Consider the following 9,642-nt stretch of genomic DNA (forward strand, 5'->3'; position numbering starts at 1 on the left):
TTTCAAAGTACAGGGGATTCCTTATGAGATGAATAAAAAGGAAAGGGAAAGTGCAAGTCAAGAAAAGAAGTCCCCTCGAGCCATTTTCTGGGGTGTGTCTACACTGCAGAATTATAGTAGTATTACTCAGGAGATGTAGCTTTATAAGGTCTTCAGCCTTCTCTGCCAAAGAGTGTTGGTGACTCACTCTAAACTACAATTCCCATGACTCTGTAGTATTGAGCCCCATTGCCGTGGTTCAATGCTATGCAGTTGAGGCATAAGTTCTCTTTGGCCTTGTAAAACTGCACATCCCAGGATTCCATAGCACTGAGCCATGGCAATCAAAGAGGTGTCAGACTATACACTAGCAGAGAAGACTAAAGGCTTGGTAAAACGTCAACTCTAATTACATTGGAGACTGTTCCAGCTCATGGGTAAGCTATTGATAGTACTGTGCTTTGCAGAAAAGTGAGCTGGACTAGATGATCTATTGGGAACACTTCAGAGCACATGTGTCAAGGCCCTCTATGGTCCCTTCCACACAGTTGTATAAAATCCATATTAAACTGGATTATATGGTACCGTGGATTCAGATAATACAGTTCAAAGCAGATATTGTACATTATCTGTCTTGATATTCTGCGTTATATGGCTGTGTGGAAGGGCTCTATGTCATCTTAAGTGGCCCTCGACCAGCCTTATAATCAACACAGATAGAATCATAGAACCATAGAATCAAAGAGTTGGAAGAGACCTCATGAGCCATCCAGTCCAACCCCCTGCCAAGAAGCAGGAAAATTGCATTCAAAGCACCCCCGACAGATGGCCATCCAGCCTCTGTTTAAAAGCTTCCAAAGAAGGAGCCTCCACCACACTCGTGGCAGAGAGTCCCACTGCTGAACAGCTCTCACAGTCAGGAAGTTATTCCTAATGTCCAGATGGAATCTCCTTTCTTGTAGGATGCCTGACTTGGAAACGTCCTTTGCCCTGTCCCCAACCTCAGAGCCACCAGTGCTGTTGGGTTGCCATTCCCATTATCCCCAGTGGACATCGATGGGAATGGGTTAGAGAATCTTTTGTTGGGTTGTTGTAGGTTTTTTCGGGCTATATGGCCATGTTCTAGAGGCATTCTCTCCTGACATTTCAACTGCATGTATGGCAAGCATCCTCAGAGGTAGTGAGGTCTGTTAGGTTAAGGTAAAGGTTGTCCCCTGACATTAAGTCCAGTCATGTCTGACTCTGGGGTGTGGTGCTCATCTCCATTTCTAAGCCGAAGAGCCGGCGTTGTCTGTAGACACCTCCAAGGTCATGTGGCCAGCATGACTGCATGGAGCGCTGTTACCTTCCCACCTGAGTGGTACCTATTGATCTACTCACATTTGCATGTTTTCGAACTGCTAGGTTGGCAGAAGCTAGGGCTGACAGCGGAAGCTCACGCCGCTCCCCGGAATCGAACCTGCGACCTTTCGATCAACAAGCTCAGCAACTCAATGCTTTAACCCACTGCGCCACCGGGGGCCGTAGTGAGGTCTGTTGGAACTAGGAAAATGGGTTTATATATCTGTGGAATGACCACGGTGGGACAAAGAACTCTTGTCTGCTGGAGCTAGGTGTGAATGTTTCAATTGACCACCTTGATTAGCATTTGATGGCCTGACAGTTGTTCGGTGTGGCTTGTTAGTGCCTGTTGAGAATCTCCTGTTTTAAGGGCTTCAAGGGGGCGAAGTTGCAGATCCCCCTTAGAGGGCAGCGATGGGTCAGCTTGAACACCAGGCCAGCCCCCAAACCCCCGAACCCCCGCCCCCCTTGGCTTGGCAAAGAGCAGGAAAGGGACACATCGCTTTTGTCTCCAGGCTACCAGGAGGGAAGCATGGATGCTTCGAAGCCCAAGTCGGTGGAAGAGGCTCTGCAAGAGGAGTTGGCTTGCCCCATCTGCCTGGAGGTCTTCTCCGACCCGGTGATGATCGTGGGCTGCTGGCACAACTTCTGCCGGCTTTGCCTGGACCAGTATTGGAAGGGCGCCTTGCGGGATGTCTCCTGCCCTCAATGCCGGGCTGCCTTCCCCGAGGCCAGGCTGGAGGAGAACCGGCAGCTGAGGAACGTGGCCCAGGTGGCCCGACGAATGGCCTCGCCCAGCCCCAAAGGGAGCCCCCAAGAGAGCCCCCAAGCCCTCCATCAGGAGCCCCTGGAGCTCTTCTGCCAGGACCAAGGAAGACCCCTCTGCGTGGCCTGCGACCAAGGGAAAGCCCACCGTCGCCCTCTCCAAGAGGCCCACCAGGCACTCCAGGTAAGAGGACAAGCTAGGCTCTGGGGGGTTGGGCTGAAGTTGAGTTTGTATCTGAGGCCCATCCATACAGCCCGGGGGTCCTCAAACTTTTTAAACAGAGGGGCAGATCACAATCCCTCAAACTGTTGGAGGGCCGGATTATAATTTGAAAAAAGCATGATTTTTTATGTACACTGCACATATCTTATTTGTAGTGCAAAAAACACCAAAACAATCTTCTATATAAATAAAAATGTAATGTTCATTTGTGGGATTAACATAACTCAAAAACCACTGGACAAATTGACACCAAATTTGGACACAAGACACCTATCAGGCCAATAAGTGAACATCACTCATAAAAATACTGAAAAACACAGCAGAAGGGACTTAAAAAGCCAAAAAAAATACATTACAACACATTTGCAAAGCTACACACACACACACACACACACAAACCCACATATATACACATATACACAAATATATACACACACACATGCAAATGCATGTGCAAAGCTACATATATAAAGGCAAACACACATATATACGCACATATATGCATATATATACACACAAAACACACAGAAAGGATGAAGGAAGGAAGGAGAGAAGGAGAGAGAAAAGGAGGGAAAGAAGGAGAGAAGGAAGGAAAGGAAGGTAGAGAAGGAGGGAAGGAAATAAAAAAATTTAAAGAAGGAAGGAAGGAAAGAAAGAGATTGAAGAAAGAGAGAAGGAACGAAAGAAAGAGGGAAGGAAGGAAGGAAGGAAGGAAGGAAGGAAGGAAGGAAGGAAAGAGACAAGGAAGGATGGAACCAAAGAGCAAAGGAAGCAAGAAAAGAAACAGAGAAGGAAGAAAGAAGGGAAAGAAAAAGAGGGAAGGAAGGAAAGAGGGAGGGAAGGAAGGAGAAAAAGACAGAAGGAGAGAAAGAGGGAGAGAAGGTTGACCACAGCAATGCGTGGCGGGGACAGCTAGTAATAATAACAAATAATAATAAACTTTATACCCCGCCACCATGTCCCCAAGGGGACTAGGGCGGCTTACCTGAGGCCAAGCCCAACAATACAATACATCAATATAAACAGAACACAGCAATAAAATGTAAGGGAAAAATACAATACAATACAAAACCATTATAAACAACACATCAACAATATAAAATCACAACATTTAAAATGCAGAAATCAATCACTGTGGGCAGGGTCGATTCTAAAAGAATAAAAATTGAAAACACTGGGTGAGACAGCAGTGTAATGTATCTGGACAGGGAAACAATACAATAATTAAAATGAAGAACAATTTAAACAAATATAAATTATTAGTATTTCAATGGGAAGTGTGGGCCTGCTTTTGGCTGATGAGATGGCATTGTTGTGTGCTTTCAAGTAGTTTCAGACTTAGGTTGACCCTGAGCAAGTAAATGACCTCGGAGGACCATATCTGGCCCTCTGGCCATAGTTTGGGGACCCCTGCTCTGTGAAGTTGAGTTTGTATCTGAGGCCCATCCACACAGCCTTATATTCTGGAATATAAAGGCAGAAAATCCCACAATATCTGCTTTGAACTGGGTTATTTCAGGCCCCTTCCACACAACTGAATAAAATCCCACATTATTTATTTATTTACGACATTTATATACTGCCCTTTTCACCCCGAAGGGGACTCAGAGTAGCTTACACTGCTTGTATGGACTCGGATAACCCAGTTCAAAACAGACATTGTGGGGTTTTCTGCCTTGATCTTCTGGGATATAGAGCTGTGTGGAAGAGACCTGAGTAAAATAATCACTCATGCCATGCAACTATGAGCTCCCCTGTACTGACTCAAAGCACATGGCCAAAAGGGGACGGGGACAGGATGCTGTAAAGATGCATGAACCGGCCATAAAGATCAATTGCTCTGATCTGCCAGAATGGGGACTCGGGTATGTGGGAAAAGGCAAGATCAGAGGATCTCTGTGATTTATGACAGTGTTAGGCAAAGGCCAGCATATATATGGGCTGCAGAAAAGACTCTTGTATTCTGAATAATAAAGATGTATTATTGGGAAAACCAGAAATCTCCACAGGCTTTTGAAAATGTGACCTTTCTGGAGATTAATTGGTATTCACACTATTAAGAATAATCATAACCATTTAGAAAGGCATGCCCTTGTTAGAGATAGTAACCTTTTGCAAAGTATGATGTTCCCAAGAAGAGTTAAATATTCACTTGAATCAATCTCCTTAGTGGTAAAAATCCACTAGTATTCATGCAAAGCAATTTAGGTTTCTCAGCTGTTAGACTGATATACCTGGTTATCTCTCTGAACTGTTAGGAACAAAGATATGCCAGTGCACAGCATATATAGCAGATCTTCAGAAGTGTTATTTCAGTTTCCCCAAAACATCTATTCTCCCATAAAATATATTTGCTTTCAAATCATGCTCTCAAGAGACCAAAAAATGAGTAGTCTGCATTAAAAGTTAACATAATTGATTTAATTACAAACGTCATGTATTTACAGGTACAGGTACATTTCTTATTGGTTTCATGTTAACTGAATAATACATAAAACTGTACTATACTGTACTATACTTCTGCTGCAAACTGTCTTATACTCTAACTGACATCTCACTGCAGCATACTGATGGTACTCCTGCTCAAACTGACATCAGTCAACTCAACCAACTTCTAACTCCAACTAACTTCTGTTCTCAAACTGACTCAAACCTCAACTGACTTCTAACCGATTTAGCTGATTCCAACTGACTTCTGATACAGACGTGTTCTAAAATGGAGTCTCAGAGCCCTTCCACGCAGCCATAATATCAAGGAAGAAAATCCCATAATATCTGCTTTGAACTGGGTTATCTGAGTCCACACTGCCATATATTCCAGTTCGAAGCAGATAATGTGGGATTTTATTCAGCTGCGTGGAAGTGGCCTCACTCTGAACATTCTAGGATCAGGGTCACGTGGTCTGTATTATTTATGTATTTGTTTGTTTGTTTATTATTTACCACATTTGTATACCGCCTTTCTCATCCCGGAGGCAACTCAAGGCAGTTCACAGTCGGCAGCAATTTGATGCCTTAGCAATTATAAAAATACAGTTAAAAACAATAATAAAAACAATTAAAACATTTAAAATGTAATATTAAAACAATACAACATTGTAAAAACAAAATCATCGGCCTCTCCTTACTAAAATCGTTGCCCAGTTGCATTGACAGTCGTTCCATATTTTCATTTTCACCTAATTATGCTGCATTATTGAAAGCTTGCTTGAAGAGCCAGGTCTAAACCTTTTTGCAGAATGTCAGAAGGGAGGGGAGTGAGCTTATATCCCTGGGAAAGGTGTTCCACAGCCAAGGGGGCACTACTGAGAAGGCCCTGTCTCTCATCCCCGCCAAGTACATCTGCAAGGAAGACTGGATTGAGAGCAGGGCCTCCCCAGAAGATCTTAAAGTCCTAAATGGTTCATAAGGAGAGATACATTCCCTTCCACAACCTCAAAACAACATAGAGTTAAGGGAAAACACCCCCCAATACACAATATAGTAAGTAAAGTCAACTATATATAACAAATAACTAGTAGAAGGTTGCTAAACAGTTCCGGCCCAGCTTACATGTCCGAACGCATCTCTCCCTATGAACCATCTAGGTGCTTAAGATCATCTGGAGAGGCCCTGTTCTCTGTCTCACCCCCTTCGCAGATACGATTGGAGGGAACGAGAGACAGGGCCATCTCAGCGGTGGCCCCTTGGCTGTGGAATGCCCTCCCTAGGCATATTAGATTGCCCCCTTCCTCCTAAGATTTCAAAAGAGAGTCAAAACCTGGCTGTTTGAGCAGGCATTTGTAGATGCAGTATAACAGACTAATTGAGATCCACGAAACGATTGGACAATGCGACGGAAAAATTATTTTAGTGATGAGATGCTGAGGACTTGTGTTTTATGACTTTTATTTTATTGCTTTTATATGGTTTATATTATATGTAATTTTTAAAATGTATTTATGTTGTTTGGGGGCATTGACTGCCTACTGTAAACTGCATTGAGTCGCCTTTGGGCTTAGAGAGGCGGTACATAAATATGGTAAATAAAATAAAATAAATGTTTCCAAAAGTATGGTATCTTTAGTGCATGTGCGTCTTGAAGAGTTCTTTTGAGAGAATAAATCCATAGCAACACAGATGGAGCATTTACAATTTGTTCAGAATCATCAGCGATCTCTCTAAACTTCTACCTACCACAAACATGCAAGGAGAAGAGAGAGAGGAAATCGCCATCGGGAATCAACTTGCGGACATCTCTGGGGAAGAAGCAAGCTCTGGAGGAGGAAAGATGGCAGGATCTCATACTCATCAAGATGCAGCAGCCTCCCCATCAATGACTAGCCACTGGCGGGTCACACCGGCTCGGATGGAGGAATTTCCCAGAGCCAAGCCAGCAACAAGCTGGGAATATGTCCCTCTCCACTCGACGGGCAGCCGAGAAGTGCTGGAGTTGAGGCAAGAACTAGCACAAATTAAAGAGCTACTCCATTTGTTGATGTTGAGAGATTACAGCATTCCCATGAAGCAGGAAGCTACTCTCAAGCTTCCCGTGGCAGTTCCTCCTCAGGTAACCACCCCTGGCCTGTCAGCAGCAGCCTCTTCCCCCCATCGGAAGAGGACTGATGGAGAGGAGGGTAATGTCCAACCAATGTGCAGAGGAGAGATGAAGCTCAGAGCCACCTTTGATGGAGACCCAGAGAAATTGCCAATCTTTTTGACGAGAGTTGCAGCCTACATGACCAAGTGGACAGACTCTTTTGCAGATGAAATTGAGAAGGTCCAACATGTGGCCAACCAGTTGGAGGGGGTGGCAGCTGAATGGCTACTGGCTCTGTATGACATAAGTGCCCCGGAGCTGAACAATTTGGATGCCTTCATGCTGGCCCTGAGGTCACGCTTCGAGGATCCCCTCCGCAAGGACAGAGCCAGGGCAAAACTGATGAACCTGAAGCAAGGCTCCTGCTCTGTTCAAGAGTATGCCCTGGAGTTCAGGAGATTGGCATCACAGCTCCCTGAATGGAATGAAGCCTTCAGGATCCAAGTGTTTAAGGATGGTTTGAGACCAGACCTCTTGGAATGGGTGCTGGTGCGAGGCAGCCCGAACACCTTGATGGGATGGGTGGACCTGGCCGGCAAGGGAGAGATGGTGAAGGAAGAAATCAAAAGAGCCCGGCAAAAACAACCCGGAAAGATGCTGAAGAAGGATGGCAACCTGCCCAGGAGCAGACATAGGCTTGACCCAGGAGAAAAGGAACGAAGGTGGAAGCTGGGCCTTTGTCTACGTTGTGGAGGCGAGGGGCATATGGCCGTAGCCTGCCCAGGAAGCGGGAGGAAACCTGCAGGGCACAAACCAGAAGAAAGTCAGTAGAAGGGGAACCTGGACAAGGGGAGGAAGGCAAAGGTGACAACACTGGCTGCGAAGCAGCAGAGACATCCTGAGTCCTGTCATGCAGACCCCGGGGACGATACATCAGATTGCAAAGAGCCCTCAGGAAATGAGGCTTTCCTGGACTAGTGTGCACTGGCATCCAGAAAACGGTGCTCCAATGCATTGGGGAGTGGTGGCAGCCTCCCCTTCCACCAGGCAGCAAGGAAATGGTGCTTTAAAACCGTGGTGAGTAGCACCAACCATCCGTTTTGGCTGAAAATGCGGTTGAGCAAAGAAGGAAATGGAAGAGACCTTGACAATAAATGCAATCTTGGACTCAGGTGGCACAAAATCCATAATAAAGCCTGAGACAGCTGTTAAAATGAGTTTGGCCAAGATAAAGCTCTGCACCCCAATAATTTTTGTGCAAATGGATGGGAGCAAGATGAAGGATGGACTCTGTAAAATATAAATCCTAAATCCTGTCATTAAATAGTGGCATACTACTTCTGTAGTTTGATGTATAAATTGTATATACAAGGAGGGGAAGGTGGGAGTGGGAAAAAACCCAATACATTTAAAAAAAAAGACTCTGTAAAATATAAAACTGAACATGTATTCTTGGGAGTGGGAGAGCATCCGGAAACCATGCATTTCACAATTGCCACCACAGCTCAGTTCTCACTAGTTTTAGGATTGGATTGGTTGAAACTCCATAATCCAATGGTGAAATGGATGTGAATAGCAGAGTGCGATATAGTTGTCTTCAAACATTATGATATATTGATCATTTCAATTTTAAATGTATGCCTAATCCCACTATTCCCCATCTGCACCACAGAAAGTAATCACTGGGTACAGAATATATAATTTTTCATTCTGTCCTTTCAAAAAAAAAGATGCAATGTTTCATAAAATTCCCCTGGGATTTTTTTATTGCCTAGAAAAGTGGTTCCCAACCTGTGGTCCATGGACCACCAGTGGTCCGCAAGAATGAAAATATGTTCTGCGACCTCACCATTACTGCACCATTGCCTTGAAACCACATAGCGACAAGAGCGACTGGTCTCACGAAATCCTCTTATAGTTTTGAGGCAATGGGGATGTCGGGAGGGGAGAGGCTGACTACCCACAAAACATTATTACTACCACATCAGCTCTAGATTATTAAATATGGTTTTCTGTGGGTGAGCGGGTAACGACTACTGGATGGCATATGTTCTGTATCAGAAACTTGAACTCATGTGGTCTATCCAATGCAATTTTCTGAATCAGGACCCCAAACAACCAAACTGAATCTAAAGTTGACCAAAAACTGATTTGTAACTCTTTTGGTACTAGTGTTGGAGAGTTGTCCCTGGACAATAAAGGTAGGGAACCACTGGGCTAGAAGAAACACCTGATGAGAAATATGGCTTCCCATGAATTGGGGGGGGGGGGGGGGGAGTTTTTGTAAACATCATGTAGCCATCAGTATGGTACTTGTGGATTCCTCACCCCTAATTATCTGCTGGAATTCTTTCAGATTTTGAAAAATCCCTTTTTATTTATTTTTTTTTAGAACATTTATATCCTGTCCTATTCTCGACCTCTGAAGAGAGACTCAGGGCAGCTTCCAGCAGGCAAACATTCAATGCCAATGCAATAGAAAAACACCATGATGGTGAATGCCATTTCCCAAAAGGTTATGGCATCATTTTTCCAAAAGGTTATGACTTCTAACAAGGTCATGCCTTTCCAATGATCATAATTCTCCAATAAGAAATAACAAATCAGTATTGCTTACCAAATTATGCCTAATGTTAAAGTTATGCTGGGCAGGTTTGCAGAGCTGGAGACATGGCAAGCAGATTTATCAAAGTATCGTGTGTCTACTTTCCACCTATCAATATTAACATTTGACCGCAGTTGCCAAAGTGTTTTCCTAAAACTTGCAAATTTCATGGTTAGGAACCTCCAGTTCCTTATTAGACATCCCTCTTAC

The sequence above is a fragment of the Anolis sagrei genome, chromosome 2, assembly GCF_037176765.1.
Source record: "Anolis sagrei isolate rAnoSag1 chromosome 2, rAnoSag1.mat, whole genome shotgun sequence".
In the NCBI taxonomy this organism is placed as follows: domain Eukaryota; kingdom Metazoa; phylum Chordata; class Lepidosauria; order Squamata; family Dactyloidae; genus Anolis; species Anolis sagrei.